Source organism: Micropterus salmoides, unplaced genomic scaffold, assembly GCF_014851395.1.
Source record: "Micropterus salmoides isolate LMB-PRFRI ecotype aquatic unplaced genomic scaffold, ASM1485139v1 Ms_hic_scaffold_2328, whole genome shotgun sequence".
NCBI classification, from domain to species: Eukaryota; Metazoa; Chordata; class Actinopteri; order Centrarchiformes; family Centrarchidae; genus Micropterus; species Micropterus salmoides.
Window position 1 is genome coordinate 764 of NW_024041516.1, and position 17237 is coordinate 18000.

The 17237-nt window shown below is 39.5% G+C and overlaps 1 pseudogene; it reads right to left on the reverse strand.

Moving 5' to 3' along the window:
- Positions 1 to 780: 780 nt before the first annotated feature.
- Positions 781 to 15503, reverse strand: LOC119918648 (annotated as a pseudogene).
- Positions 15504 to 17237: the final 1734 nt, after the last annotated feature.

A 17237-nucleotide genomic window follows, 5' to 3' on the forward strand; every position in this document is an offset into this window, starting at 1 on the left:
TGTTAAGGGCTAAGCTAACTAAGTTACTAACAAACCGCTGGGGGATTGACATTATCTTTGCGGGATTGGGAAATCCACGCTCATTAATTTAGCTAATTGATTAGTATTTAGCTAATGTTGATATTTTTGCCCGCTGAAGTGTAAAAAAATGTAAGTACTGACGACGTTTGATAGACTATCAACGTTAAGTTTCCTCATTTTGCTCGTGGTTTATTAAAATAAACTATAAACCGACCAGACCAGATAACACTGGAGGCACGTGGACAGAAGACCATCCTCCAAATGTCTGTCTTAAATAAAAAAAAAAAATACATTCAATATCTTTTAACACTAAAATTAGCTAACGTTGGCCAACTTCCAGTCAACAAATGTGTCAATACTTTACATGGACATTAGGGAGAAATGTTTTGTTGTAGTTAAGTTAGTTGAACAACCTCCCCCTCAATGTGAAAATTTCCCTCAACATGTCAGTTAGCATTGCAAGTTAGCTTTTTTGTTTTAATTGAAAAGCAGCTAAGATGCATTTAAATATTAAAAATATGTAATCGTTCATTGCTTTTTTTAGGACTTTGAAAGTAAGCACTTGTAAGTCAGTGTTTGATCATAAAAATTTTATGAAATTTGTGTATGGAATTGAAACTTTTCTCTTGGTTGTTGTTAGCAGACAAGGGATTACTGTTAAAGGATGTGTTACTGTTGGTTCAACTCAGACAAAATTTATATGATGGGTAACGTCATGGACATACTGTAGGCAGCACAAATTGAGTTGAAAAAAAGAGATGCAACAACATTATGGCCTTTATTTACATAAAACTGAGAAATAACAAATATAATCAGTTGTTCTTTTCACAGTTGTGATTGTAACAGGTTGTGATACTGATTTCACCACAAATCTAGTTTTAATGCTTGCTCACACTTGCACCTGTCTTAAATATTTGCCTGGCCTCTCATTCACTTCTGTTGCAATGGTACAGTGCAAAAAGGCAAATCTGTCTGTAACCTTTTAGTAATTTTATTTATTTTACTCTTCACCTATCTATAGTCCAGATAAAGGACTTTGTGACATGCATATATGTAAGTGACAGGAGGAAAAAAATCACCAAATTCCAACCTTGCAATTATAAAAAAACTCAGAGAAAATAATTTTATATTCTGCTTCTGCACGTGTAAGTCAGGCTTTGTGGCGCCTTTTCATACATCTAAATACACAAGCACAAGTCACACCCTTCAAAATAAAATAAACCTCAATCTCAATAAAACTAAGCACACAGTGATTGGCAAAGTTCATGACAATCAAAAATGGTCTAAAAATTAAGTTTTTATCATGCTATATGAAGTACACCACCCCATATTTCTGCACCAATGTCAACAATGTAAGAACCCCTTTTTTTCAAATCTTGGTCAGGATGTTTTGTAAGAATGTTTTTTTTTTTCAAAAACGCATGTGCTGCCTATCCTATGCCTGTTCATCCCTGAGGAAATATTCAGGCACAATTTGTGCCATGGTCAATTACTCATTTGAGCTAGCTCCAGCACCTGTCTTCACTGCATCCACTGAGCTCAGGAAACTGAGCTCATTGCACAGTGTCTCATGGCGGTAGGCCATGCGGATTTGGGCCACATTTGTTCGCCGAATGTCGTTGCCCTCCGGTCCATGCTGTAGGTAGTTGGGACCAATGAAGTGTTTCTTCTCCTGTGAGTGAAAAGGTGAAAGGAAAAGATGTATTGGACAGATATGAAAACCTTTTCAGTATGTGGCAGGCTCTTTTTTTCCCCCAAAGCAGGTAGTGGTTCTGTGGCCTCAACATTTTGAACTGTTCCATCAACCGTTATGATATAGCAAGGGATAGAGAAGAATTTATGTACGTTTGCATAACTGAGGCTGGGACTGTACAAAAGAGGAAGTGCTTCTCATTATAATGCAGGTGGGGCTAATACTGTAAATGTACACAGTGTAGTTTGACCAGTAATTAGCTCATTCAGGGAAAGGTTTTATACAGCTCGTCTACCAGAGAGAACTTAAGACGTTTGTTTTTCAACTGTAAAATGTCTTTTTCAGTACATATTAGTCAAAATTCTTAAGATATATTAGTGTATGTTATATGCTCATGCAAAAAAAAGGTTAAGTTCTCAAATATAGGTTTTGGCTGGGGGCCACAAAAAAGTTGGACTTTACCTCATGTGAGAGTCCGCTCTGCAGTACACTGTTTCTGGCTATCTCACACAGATCACAGGTGCTCAACTTCCACAGCTGGGCTGCGATGGCGTACTCCTCCATCAACGGCTCCTGAAAAGGTTAAAAGGAACATTTGTGACAAATTTTGATTTTAGGATCTGGGTTAAAATGTGTTTCCCATTAAAGGGGATATGTAGATGGATACTTTATATGAGAGTGATGCTACAATTTCTCATGTTCCAGCTGCTCAAAATATATGATTTTATGCTTCTTTGTCATGTATCACGGTGAACTGAATATCTTTGGGTTTTGATCTTTTGGTCGGACAAAACCTCACATTTGAAGACATCACCTTTGGCTCAGGGAAATTGTGATTGGCATTTTTTCACTATTTCATAGACCAATTGAAACAAAAATTGTCAGATTAATTGATGGACGCTAATAGTCGCAGCCCTACCTACTATGTATTAGTGTTTCATTCTACCATAAGTGAAGTCTTGTTACTCCTGCACCACATACTGTGCATGAGATTCACACTGATTACTTAATTAGTTGCTCAGATGTGTCTTATCTTGTCACTTCAGCTGATGGGCAACTTTTTGAGCAATGTTGCTGGGCAGTCTTGCTAGTGGCAAGTCCAACTATGTTTTGAACGCTTGCTCTAAAAGTTGCTGTGTATGATCAGCTTAAGACAAATTCCTCATTCTGCTGTAGTTGGTAATTATTGATTAAAGTGATACTCAAGGTGAGCAAAATAAGTTGGAGGTTAATGTGATTCTGATGGCGAGAATATGATATGATCCATTCTCGTTCCTGTGGTTCTGACCTTGGTGTAGTGAAACTGCATGGGGTCGTCAGTGGACAGTGACACACACAGGCCCTTCTGTAGAAACTCTCGTAGAGGGTTCTTGGAGTACTCCAGGAACAGGCTGTTGTTGCTCAGTGGGGACATGGCGATCGGGGACCTGGGCCAGGTAGTACAGGTACTGCAACACTGGACTCTGAGAGGAAGAGGTGTAGATATCAAAGTAATGTGATTAATGCTATATATTAATTTGAGGGGCTTTTTCATACATGTACATTTCTCAGGGTACTGCTAAGTGATTAATTGCATAATGATTCAACTTACAGTAGATCCGCTTCATAAATTCTTTCAAAATTGCTGGGCACTGCACCTTTTATTTAGATTTATGTTATTTGTAACATGGAACTAAATAGTGTTTACTCCCAGTAAACAGTCAATATGTAAATAGTAAACATGGCCAAATCATGGAGACCGCTGAGTATCTCTTTTTTAAATGATGTATTTTAGACTCTTCCTGAAATTTAGGGCCGTGTCCAAAGCGTTTTTTCCCAATTCATTCCAATGGGAGTGCCGCGTTTTTACAAGGTGGTAAAAACGCCAGCAGCGTGACGAGGAGCTGGGCGCTGAGTGTTTTTTCCGGTCGCCAAGAGTGGAAAAATGTTCAACTTTGGGGAAAAACGCTGTGCTTGAAGAGTAGAGTGTCGGGACAACGAGTACATCCTCTCTACCTGCTTCAACCTTCTCTTCATACAGAGCAAGTACTCTGCTGTGTTTTTTACATCCAGTAAAGTTAGGTAGAACTATTTGCTATGTAAAGCCAGCTGCTCTTCTGAAAACGCCCAGCATGAAGCGCTAGCGGGTGTTTTTGAGGTGCAGCGTTTTTTCCAACTGCTTTGATTGCTATGATACATAAAATCTGAGGAAGTGATGCTGCAAATACTTCTACCTAACTTTACTGGATGTAAAAATGTACTGTAAAAATGTATGTATATTATATTTTCCTTTTTTGCATCTCCATTGCATCTGAAATGGTAACAGAAAGTTTACTTACAATGGATTAGTTTCTAATCTATCAAATGAGACCAGAAATATCTATGTAGGCGTAATGGTTGTGGAGTTTACCTGATTCATTTGTATGTTATTTTAGGTGTTTTTGTCCCTGGGGAAAGGGCAAGGATTTAAGAAGTTTTAAGTGTCAAACTCTAGTATGAATTCAGGACTGCACCTTCTTGAGGTTGAGTCCATGGGAGATGTTGTCAGCAGTGAGGAAGGCGGAAACCAGGTGGGTGATGGAGCCGGCCTCGCCGCAATGGGGACGAAACTGAAAGGTGTTCAGTCCTCTCTCCCTGTGGAGGAACAATATGATACTATGCACTACCAGTAGTAAAATATGACTGAGGTGTGAATTGGATTGCCATTCGATGTCAATAAAACCTGAAATCCTTTGCATAATAGTTATCACAACATGCAGGGACTTACTTGCGCAAGTTGTTGAGCACCATGATGTTGGCATACATGTAGAACAGGTAGTAGGTGTAGGGAGGGTTCTCATCTATTGTCCATTCCTCTGGCTTTGGGCTTTTGTAAGAACAAGTGGTCGCTGTGTTTGGACTCGTCATCCACGCTGTCAAATCCTGTGACCTACAGGACAACACAGACAATGTCAGCAGATTAGTTTTTTTCCATCAGTGCAGAAAGAAGTAGTTCAACTTCTTTTACTGTATACTGCTCAGTCAGTTCCCCCAAAAAAGTGTCAAATATCACTGAATAATCACGGAGCAAAATTAACAGAAATGGATGCTACTTCACTTCTAAAGTTCTCAGATTCCACATTTCATAGAAGTACTTACATATTTCAAGAATACATGCATTGTTTTGTGCTTTTGCGGATTGACTGTAGCCTCAAAGAGGGGGAGGAAAATGTTCTCCAGCATCTTGGAATAGTGTGGAAGTAATTTCTTCAACTTGAAAATATCACTGCAAGACAAAAGGAATAAATTCAGCTCATCTTCCGACAAACACCACAAACATCAAGCAATTGTTTGCTTATTCATAACAGTATATTAAGTAATGTAATTATTCCTAACTTGATTGTAAACCTTTGGTTTAGAAGCAACGTTTTGGTAACACTGCCAAAAAACGATGGCAGAACAACTCAGTGGCTCAGTGTCATGTGCTGTGTGTTTGTGTGTAAGATTTCTGACTTTTTATCGTTTGTTTTTATATTTGTTAGATGTAAGATGTTAATATCAACACTATTCCAGGTAGTGTGACTCAGGCTCATGTTTGGCAGTTTACGTCACGTAAACGGACTCTGGTCCGAAAATTTTGGGAAAGCTCCCTTGAGCTCGACATCACCAAGACCAAACGGCTGTGCGAAGTACCTTTTTTCAAACCACCATTTGAACCTTATCAAAAAAACATCTGTTACCCTGTGACAGTCTATAAAAATGTATTTTCTTAGAATTCGTCTACTCAGGATTTATAATCTGTAACTCAAAGAAATTCTGAACTGAACACAAATATGATGGTTTTAATTCATTGTTAATCATTCAAAAGATTGGTTTATCATTAACCGTGTATGTGTCTTACTGGCATGGCTACAATAATTTTGTTACATTTGTTATGTGGCTTTTAAAAATATGTCTTCTTTACAAGAGCCCCAGCACATTTAAATGGACCTTTTGTGTTAGTAGAACCGTGTTTATATCTTATTGTATAAAAAAAATGCTTGCTGTGTCAGTTTCCTCTGCTTTTACTGATCACTTACTAGATCCTGGGAATTTGGATCATCCATCTCATGTTCGGTGAGTGCATCTTATGTTGGATGAACCAGGATGCAAGGTTCTTCCACTCGCTGGCAGAGCGGCCGTAAATCGAAAAACGTGGCTCAGCATGTTGGTACTTACTCTCCTCCAGATCTTTGGCCACTTCCTGAAACATAAACCAGTTATGATAGATGATTCAAGTCTTTGGTATATTGCTACAAAATACACTTACGATAACCATATTATAAACAAATATATACATGTTTGGAGGAGAAAATAAAAGGCAAAAAGCTAAATAAAGTTAAAAGCCCTACACATCATTGCTGTGTACAGATTTGTTTTTACTATCTCAAGGTATATGTATGTGTTAAGTGACACTTGAACTTTCGCTTCAAGTTAGTACAACCACAGATACATTGTTTTCCCTATATGCATTCAGGAGCTACTAAAATTTCAGACAATCATATCAGTGCGCTACCAATTTTCACTTGCACACTGCGAGCATGGTAACACTCTTCGCTTGGCTCGCTTCTCATTCTTATCCTGTTATATGGGCAGCGTAACTCTGAGGTGTGGTACAGACTGGTTCGTCCTAATTTATTTTTCAGATGAATCTAAAAAAGTGGTTGTTAGTAAAAGAAGGACGGAGGTGACAGGGGGACCTTAGGTTAGTTAAGCAAATTAGTGATACAAACTAGTCCTTTCAAGCTAAAGAGAGGATGTTTCCTTTTGGATTTTAATGTGCAAATAAAATGCACCTCAGAAGGGAGGTGGTTTCTCATGTTGCCTATTTTTTATTATAATGTTTATACAGATAAATGTCAAGCTGTAAAATGAAGACACAAAAGGTCAAACATGAACAATCGTATCTGTAATAATTCTGAGGTCATATTAAAATCGTTTTAGGGGTTGATGGTCAAAACATGCTGTGCTTGTTGTAAAATGTAAAATCACTGGAGAGCATCATAACCAACCAAAGTACTTTCCCCAAATCTAATGGTTGTAGTTCCTCCCCAGTAGACTGATCTTTGTGTGTTTGTTTATTATCTGCTCTAGCTTTCCCCAACTATTTGTTCAGAGTTGTGGTGAAAATAATGGCCCAATATGATGTGAAATTACATATTTTTCATTGGAAACGCTCACATAAAACTATAGGAAAACTGAAATTTTAAGCTATTGTAATGTTCATTGTATGCTCATGGACACAAGAACAATTCTGCTGAGACATGTTGTGTTCCGGTTTTATATTCAAACATACACACTATGCGCACAAAAAAAGGTAATGGGAATAAAAAGCTCCTGGCATCTGTGCTTGGCACGGAGGCCATATCTAGAAAACACATACACAATATTATGTCCTTTTATAGCAATGTCATGATTCAAAATGTCTTATTTATATTTTATTTTTTGAAGACTGCTTCACTGATATTTTCATAACTCATTGTCATTCTTATTGCTCTGTGCAGTTCGTAAGCAGAAATCTAAGTTGACCAGATAAATGAAAACACTGTTGTGCAGGGCCTTTAAGTGATATCACCGCTTTAACTCATACTACACCTTGATGAGACGGGCAAAGTATTCTCCATTGATGTAGTTGTCTGTTTTCAAGTAAATCTCTCGCAGTTCGCTGGCTCCCACAGGGTTGTATTTTGAGTTGAACTTGTCAAACCGATGAAATGTTTGTCTTCCCTAGGACAGTGAATTGAGAGAGAGTGTGAATCTAATGTACTGATGAGCACATTCTCATTTCAACAAAGTGACTATATTGATTTTCAGATTACACATTAAGAGGACCTTGCATGGAATGTAGAAAATGATTGCATAACACCATAAGAAATGCATGAACACCCATAATTGTATCCTTGTGTCAAAAAGCACAGGTTAGTAAAATGAGCAGCAGCTCTTTGAAAATGACCAATTAATTCTTGAAGTCACATGGTTATGTGATTACCTGATCTATTTACCTCAAGGACAGTCATTTTAGATCAATTATACAAGGTAATTCTGATGAAGGCCTTGACACTCTAGCTAAATAAATGTTACTGGAATTGTGCTTTTTAAAACGTTTGACAGTTATGAATTTGTCCTTACAGCGTGCACGTCCAGAGAGTCTACGGTGAGGTCGTAGGGGTCCATCTTTAGGTTTTTGAAGACTTCCTTGAGTGTGAGCTTCTGACCGCCCTTCTCCATGACCACACGATCTGCCTCTGTCTGGTATGTGGTCTTTATAAATTTCAGCAGATGCTTCTGGTTCATGCAAGCAGCAGCGTGTATATGTGTGTCCACCTGTGTTTGGAAAAATGGTGACAATGTGCATGACTTTATTGGACAAGTTACAGTAGATCCATTAACTTAAGTTTATTTAGACTGAAGGCAGTAAAGTTTAAAAATAATTTAAACAGCCTAAGTGCTCAGGATGAAGTAGCACTGCATACTGAACTAGATGGAAAAATACCAACCAACCTTTCTGACATTGTAGAAGTCTCTGTGTGGAACGGATTTCAGCTCTTTTGTCTCAGCCATTTCATTCATCATTTCATGAAGGTAGAACTTAGAGGACAGGAAGTTCAACCGCCTGTGACAGTAGGTTTTCCTTTGATGCAACACAAAACAAGATCAGCCAGACATTTCACGTGGGAAAATGTAGGATATTTCCATTTTTACAAACTTTACTGTCCCCCACAGTTTAGGAAGGGGAAAACTAGCCACACTATTTTGTGAAATACGAAGTAAAAAAGTGTAAAATGTTAATTTGACCTACTGTTGAGGATATTCAAAACGTTTGGGTACTCACGTTGGGCCGTCAGCTATCATTGCGAGGACCTGGCTCAGGTCTATGGCAAAGGTCTCAAGGTCTGGGTAAGGGAGGCTGCGAGGCTGCTGTTGTTTCAGGGCCTCTGCATTGTTGTAAACATGAATTATTCCATCCTTTATCTGCAGCTCATAGTTCAGGTCCTCAGGAATACCCTCCATGGAGTATGGGTCCTCCCCTTCACGAGGGCAAGGCCAAATGTCTAAAGACGATGGGATTAAATAAAATGGCAAATGAGGAATACTCATCTCAGTATCACACTATCTGGAGACACTATTCAAGACATTTACATCATATAGCTATTTTACCATGATAAAAGGCTTGAAAAGACCATTGAAAATAATCTGAGAGAGCGCGCAGCCCAAAAGGACATGCCCCCCCCCGCGCTGCACTGGGACACTGACCACGTCATGGTCCACCTGATTCCTGCATACAGGCAAAAACTAAAGCTCAGTAAGCCTGTGATGAGGACATCAAAGCAGTGAAGCTGTAGAGGACCTTCAGGCTTGTTTGGACTACACTGACTGGGATGTTTTCAGGACTGCTACCAAGAGTCTGGATGAGTTCACTGATGCCGTGACAGCCTATATAAGTTTCTGCCAGGACAATGAAGAATGAGGATGTCTTGTGCGCCTTGTGTTGTCCCAGCTTAAATCCATCACAGATCCACTGCAGGTCGCCTATAGAGCCAACTGATCTGTAGACGATGCAGTAAACATGGCCCTTCACTACATCCTCCAGCACCTGGACTCCCCAGGAACCTATGCCAGGATCCTGTTTGTGGATTGAAGGTCTGCTTTCAATACCATCATCCTGACCCTGCTACAGGACAAACTCTCAGCTGAGTGTGCCTGACTCCATCTGTAGGTGGATCACAGACTTCCTGTCGGACAGGAAGCAGCACGTGAAAATGGGAAGACATGCGTCTGACTCTAGGGCCATCAGCACCGGTTCACCTCAAGGCTGCGTTCTTTCTCCTCTGATCTTCTCCCTCTATACTAACAGCTGCACCTCCAGTCACCAGTCCACCAAGCTTCTGAAGTTTGCGGATGACACCACCCTCATTGGGCTCATCTCTCAATCTTTGTTGCGCCTCATCCAGCCTGTAATTGGTCACGAAAAGTGACTGACAAGCACATCAGAAAATTTGAATGTTGAACAAAAGGGGCCGATACAGCTAACATTAAATGGCCAGCGCGCCAAACCTTATCTTCTCCCAGTTTTCTTCTGTATTACTGCTTCAGCTGCTGCCCGATGTCTGTCACAGAGTGACTGGAGTACCGGTATTTCTCTCGTTGCCCTGCCAGAGTTGATTTTTTTTTTTCCTCTCGACTGTGTGCTCAGAGTGCTCCTTCAAATTTTTTTTATAACTTGCCTAATTTCCATATTTCTACTTTTCTACATTTAGTTATGTGAACTGTATGTTTGTTTACATGTAGCACCTTATCTCCAAAGTCCTCCTGTAAAAAAAACTAATACTTTGCAATAAAGCTTATTCTGATTAATGCTAAACAGTTACTGTTCTCCAAGTTGTAAAAATCCCTGTCAGGTTTGTGATATTACGATACGTTTTGCCACCTTAAACCGTAAGTAGCATTTAAGTCTGTCTTATGATGTAAAGAACAAAAGTGATGTGTTTAATAGGGCCCCTAATCTGTGAGACATTCTTAAAATTTTGTCAACATCTTTGCCTCTGAGTGAGAGCAGATTACAGTGGTTGGACCGCATGTTTCTGAGATCACCCGACAGTAAAATACCATGTGTTCTCCTTGAAATTTCTGTTCTGCTGAAATTTCTGTTCCTGTAGGCTTTGGTGGTTGAAATGGCTACTTTGTTGTTTATGCATATTATCCAGACATCTGTTTATTCTAAACGAACTACACTTGTAGCTTCACTTTTTACTGGCTGTGGTTAGAGACGAGGAATAAAGCAGTTCCTCTTTATTCTCCGTTCAGAAGGGAGTGTTTTCATAGCACTCTGTCTATGAATCCCAACTCTAAAATAATGTTCTTTTGTACACTATTTTTTCTAACCCTTTGAGCTTATAAACATACTATATTTAGTTCCTATGTTAGACTTTGCAATCTTTACACTAATCCAAACAAAATGTAATTTATTTGCCTGGTCTGTTCAATTTTCCACTAATCCTACATATATGGCAGATGATGATAATCGCAAAAATATAAAATGATGAGATTGAGAAGGTGAATTCTGACGAAAACAGTTTTCACATGTACAGCATGAAAGTACTTAACCCCTAATAGAGTTGCGAAGTGGGAGGGGTGTTCTTTCATTAAATTGATATTCTTAATGTTTCTCAACATAGAAACACGGCACTCCCCAATGTTATAACAATCCCATAGGTTTTTTATGGCCGACAGTTTGAATTATTTATGAGAAATAATTTTCTGTATGCCATTTTGGCGTGGTGGACGGGTCTAAATAGGGCAATTCCCATGAGCCTTGGATGCTATTGCATGGAGAACAGGCTGATCAGAAGCTCGAATCAGAGTGGTAGCAAATTCTAAACGCATCATCGTTACAGTTGATAAGAAAACACATTTGCTGAAATCAACCCAAAATTTAAAAAATTTAAACTGAATAGTGTTTTCAGTTTCCTCAACACCATTATCTTAGCTTCCGCCTGCCCTAGCGGCATGTAAAAAGATTTCAAGCTTGGTGATTGGATGTTTCTTGCGGGAACATAACTTGGAGTTGTTAAGTCTACCTTGAGGTTTTTATGTACACAGGTTTGTACCCTCTACAAGCTTGTAAAGAGTAAAGACTTTATGTATTAAAAAAAGCACGAGTATTAACCCATAGAGTTTTTCCAGTGAGGAAAAATTCTCAAAATGCTTACTTGGCAAGACCTCATCCTCCTCCCGCCACTTCTCATTTTCAGCATTGCGAAGAAAGCGGGCAGTGGTCCTGGGGAAGTGATGGTATATCAGTTTGGAGTATTTCTCTCTGATGAATAGTGCCTTAAGGAGAGTCTGGGCTGCCTGCTCATAATCGTCAACTGTGATCTGGAAAGATCATAGAAAAGTTTTAGCTTTTAGTTTTGCATTTTACTTCTCCAAGAAATCAGCCAGTTTAGGTCACTTGAGCAGTTCCAGCAACAGTCCCTGTGGAGGTATTTGAATCAACAAACAAGACAGGATGTGCAGAACCACTGTATCAAAATGCAGAAGTCTCTGCTGCAGACTTGCCATCCTAAGTGGTTTACATGCTACTCTATCCAGCTGACCAAACTTTGAGTTATCTTGGCGCCTACACTGATGAACCCATTTACATTTGCCCTCACGTTGACAACTTTCTGCCTGCTCTTTGGCTAGCACATTTCGGAAGCCATCATTCCTGATCAGCCTTGTGGCATGTGTACACTCTCTTAAGGAGAGTCTGGGCTGCCTGCTCATAATCGTTTCGATTCATTTATGTGTTTTTCTAGAGTCAAACCTGTTATTTAACTTGATTGACAGTTTTATCATTCCTGTTTTTGGGTATTGTTCTGCATTTGTACAGAGAATAAACCTTTAAAATTGGGTTAAAACAGCCTTTCCTCTCATACCCTTAGACTAAACTTTTTATTTCTCTAAAAGTTGTAAGAATGTAAAAATCTCTTCCCCTTTTGTTTTTTTGGGGTGTGAAATTACCATTGCAGCCTCACTGGATCTCTACAATGGCTGTTCTCTTTTGTCCAATTGTTGCATGTGAATTTCTATATGTAAAGCCATTTTTTTTAAATGATTGATGTGTTTTAATCATGTTTACCCCTGCACAGTAATCGCCACTGATGGTTACTCTCTGGAATTCTGGAAAGCTCTCTGGGAGACTGGGCTCAGGTGATGTTGGGGGGAGTACTGGGGAAACCACAGACAGGGGCCAGTCACAGCTTGCAGGTGAGTTCAGAGATAACGACTGTGAACGCTTCAACATGAAACTCTTCTTCCTAGTGACACAAGAGAGGACAAGTATTACCCTCCTAACAAACCAATGCTTACATCTGCCTAATGTCCACTTTGTTGTTGCTTGGAGGTTTAAGATGAAAATGCTGTGCAAATAGAGGCATATTTGATCGATTTCCTACTTTTTAGCAGTCTCCTGAGAATGCTCCTCAGCCAGCTCCTTTCTCAGTGCCCGCTGCTTGTCCTCATGCAGACCGATGGGACAGTCCTCGGGCACGGTGAACAGTGCCATAACATTCTTGTTGTCTTCCTCTTTCAGGGCAGAGGCGTACACCTTCTCTGCCAACTGACGTACCTTCTCATCCACCTCATTTATTGACAATCGTGGGAAAAGCCGTGGCGTTTCTGAGGAAGTTGAGAAAGATTTGGGTTAAAGGAAATGGGTTTTTTTTGGTTTGCCAAGAAAGGTTGGGTTAGAAATGTTTAATATAAGTTATAATTTGCAATGATGGTAATGACTAGTTCTGGGTACAGAGCTTCATTTAATGTAGGACTGCAGTGAATGCTGGGTTATGTCAAATGACAATTATGATCAAGTCTTTTCCTTATAGTTAATAGTTTTAATGTTAGGTGGTGAATTCAGTGGAAAGGAGAACTTTCTTTCACTGGTGCTGGCCAAAGATTCATTTACAGAAGTTACATGCATGCTCTATTGTGACAGATTGTCTCATTAGCAGTACTTACTGAAGTAGTCTTACGTTATGTTTGTGTACTTACCACTGAGATTACAGTTTCAATGTAATTACATGGCTTTAGAATCGGAGTAACTTGCTAGCATGTTGTATTTCATCTCTAAGTGTGATGAAATATGGCAGAGGAGAAATAACATTATCTTAGCTGTAGGCTGTAAACAAACATGAAACCAGCAAATGGGAATTTGAGGCAGGGGGTTAAGGAATGGACTTGGCATGTTTTTCTTAAATCACACCAGTAAACATGTCTTGAGTGGCTGACTTGTGTTTCAGTGCTGGCAACGTGTTTTGCCAACGTGTGGGGAAGGTCACAGTAAATCAGTGTGTCCTTGACTGACAGTATCACCTCTCAATCCCAACGGTCACAGTCTCTGGGATTACACAGCACTGGGAATGGTATGCAACACAGAAAACATTTAAATATATCTTGCTTCCACAGTTTATTTGGTGGCTGGTGGATTAATCGGTTTGTTTGTGAAACAGTGCAACGGTTTTCAAATCAATCTAGTTGCATTGAATCCAATAGCATGACATTATCATGCCATTTAGTGCTATAAAAGGTATGCGTTATTTATCTGTATTGATGACTGCATGATTTGTAGATTTTTAGTTGACAGTTGATTGCCTTTTGAGTTTGATTGTGTTGTCATGCTTTTCATTGTTGCTGCATGTTGCAAGTCAGTCAAAATTATTTTTCTGTACAACTCAATTTATGTGTAAGTGTTTTTGCATAAACTCTAAACCAGATCAACTTTGGAACAGTTAAGTAAACATTCCCAGACTGACAAACAGATAGATATCCTGATAATTCACATTCAGATTTCCCTAGTTATTTCTGTAAATGGAAAAGGAATGTAGGACCCATTGTTGTTAGAACTGTGGTTATTAGCATACCATCATTTTTGTTCCCTAGACCTTTTGGTTGGAAAACTGAAATGTTTATTTGTACAGACCTAGTTCTCATATACCCATGGCATGAACTAGGGTCCTATTTTGAAACTTGAGACCCTGTGATTTCATATTTTCATTAGACTAGATGAAGGACAGCAGAGGTGTTTTTAAATAGCTTTGCCTGCTTGCTTAATCCCCCAAAACCACTGTTGCCATCCAACATACCATTAAGTAGATGTTTGGCTATTCTTATCACTGTTAATATTAATGTTGCAGCCAGTTTAGGTCACTTGAGCAGTTCCAGCAACAGTCCCTGTGGAGGTATTTGAATCAACAAACAAAAGACAGGATGTGCAGAACCACTGTATCAAAATGCAGAAGTCTCTGCTGCAGACTTGCCATCCTAAGTGGTTTACATGCTACTCTATCCAGCTGACCAAACTTTGAGTTATCTTGGCGCCTACACTGATGAACCCATTAACATTTGCCCTCACGTTGACAACTTTCTGCCTGCTCTTTGGCTAGCACATTTCGGAAGCCATCATTCCTGATCAGCCTTGTGGCATGTGTACACTCTCCGTACTGGAACAGCTGCGTAGCCTCTAGGATGACCTTGACCTACATCCCCCATTATAGAAACCTGACCTACACAAAGCAGTCTGGGTATGTTGGGAGGGTCTTTTAACATATGTAATAAATTTTAATGATGCCGTTTGTTTTTTGGAATAATAGACATTGGTTGTAACCTGTCACAGGGCTTCTTACATCTATTAAAATGTTTAAAAGTATATACACCCCTTTGTTTCAGCTGTCAGTTTTATATCAGAATTATCAGAATCAGAAAGTCAATCGCCCATCAAATCTTACCACCTCAGGCCGTAGACATTGAATGAGCCTCTTAACTGGCAAATGTCATCACGCTGCATCAGTGTCACTACGCAGCTCTGTAATCAGTAGAGGACGCTGTCTGTCTCTTACCTTCTGCTGTGATTTTGGCCATGTTTGGCTCTTTCAGTCTCTGTTGAGTCAAGTATTTCAGCTTTCTCGTTGCTGCTTCTGTCTCTTCTGGATTCCCTAGCTCTTAGCTTGTGGCTCCACTGTTTTGCGGGCCACTTCCTGCCGGTTCTGTGAGAACTTTATAAAGTGTTGCTGAAACCTCTTGACACTGTCAAGACTGCCGTCAGGTCTGGTCTGTATCTACAATGAGACTGACTGTGTCAGGCTTTGCTCTGCTGTTTAGGTGGTCCAGTGCCTGGATGTATAATGCAGCTGCTAGTTGTTGCTGTCTTGAGTGACCCTCTCCTTCTCTATTTTAGGCTTTTGAGTGTGTCATGGTAACAGGGGCTGCTAATCCAAGCTGGTATGTCACAACTGGCTGCAAACATGTGAGCGGCTATCTGAGATGGGCCAATAAGGAGGGAATTAAATATTATGGCTGTAAGGTAATGTTAAAGGGTAATTTCAACTGGACCTTATTTCCCCATGTTTGTCTCTTTGGCTATGTTCAGCGTGCAGGCTAAAGTTACCCAAATCCGATTTTTTGCTCATATGTGACTCAGATCTGATCTTTTTATTATTTCAGAAGCTAAAAGTAGAATTCTGTTTCCTCTGTCTATCCTTTCAAGTTTATAACTACAGTTTTTAGTTTTGCTGCATAAATGTCCTAGGTTATTTGCTGTGACATTACTGCACCAATGGAAACATTTAATGAAAACACTCGTACATCAACACAATAAAGAAATCACCTGGAAAGTTAAAAGGACAGGTAAAGGTGGGATAAATATGAGAATATAATTAGTTGTGTTGGGGGCCATAGGATGATTTGTGCGTACATGATTATTCAGATATTGTCAGAGCCGATCCAAGCATCACACCAATGTAGCTCCTATAGTCGTGACAAAACAGTGCAATAGCGGCTGATGTCAAATTACTACACTGTATTATCAAGAGCATCCTCTAAATTCAGCACTAACCTGGTGTATTTTATGCTGTCATATAGTGGCCATTGGTCATTAGTCTGCACATGTAATTTGCACACTGTTCCTCTCCGTCACTAGGGGGTGCTGCAGCACCCTCCGCACCCCCCTTCCCGCCCTTGCTTGAGTTTGTCCGATAGGGCGCTCCAGACGTGACCATATTTGGACGAGATGGTGGAGCTAACGGCATTGTGTGAAGCTAGTTAGCTTGCTTAGCTAGGTTAGACAAATTAAAAACCAAATATGTCTAAATATGTTTGATTCCACTGAAAAGTAGTAGAGAACTTGTAAGAGTCAGAGGTAAAATTCATGTACTGTCACACACTACTGATAAAGCCTCTTGGATAAGAGTCAAAATGTGTTTGATTATCTTCAACCAAATCCAATTACCCACTTTGGAAAACTGTATGGAGAATTCACAGACTTCTCTCACAGAAAACTAGTGGAACCGGTTTGTGTGGTTGGCGCAAAACCATCTGGCTTTTGATATAGTTCTGCTTTGAAATATGCATTGGGTAAGTGTAGACATTTTCCATGTTGCCTGAAATATATAGCTCTTTAATACAGTTTGTTTCAGACTGCAATACATAAAACTGGAACAGCATTTTGCCTTTAATATTTTGTTGAAAAGTCACTAACTCTTCATAACAAGTTGCCAACTGATGACTCATTTTCCTACTTTGTAATTGCGAGAATAGGACATTGAAGCAAGAATGTAAAGTACTGTGCAGTTTAGTCCAGCACCAATGACACAGCTGGATTTGTTTGTCACATGGATTTATCAACACTGTCAACAGATGCTTGGTGAACTGTGGCACAATACTGTGGTTTTAATAAGTGGAAGTAAGAGTTCTGCTTGTGTTACTTCAGCGAGACCATTTTAAGTTGTTATGTTGTTCTGTATGTATGTTTAGGTGGCTGTGTATATTATGTTTTACCAAACATTAAGTATTTACTCACCTTTCCCAAAGGAGGGTGTAGACTGCTGCTTAGAAAGGGGTGTGTCCCTTCGCTTCATCTTGATCTGTATTGACCCAAGAGAAACAAAGCTTTAATTAACAATGGACTAATCCATAGTTCAGTGGTGAAGCAGAGGAAAATTCTGAGTGAGCTGTAGTGTTTCAAGTCTAGTGTTATAAAAATTGTTTTATT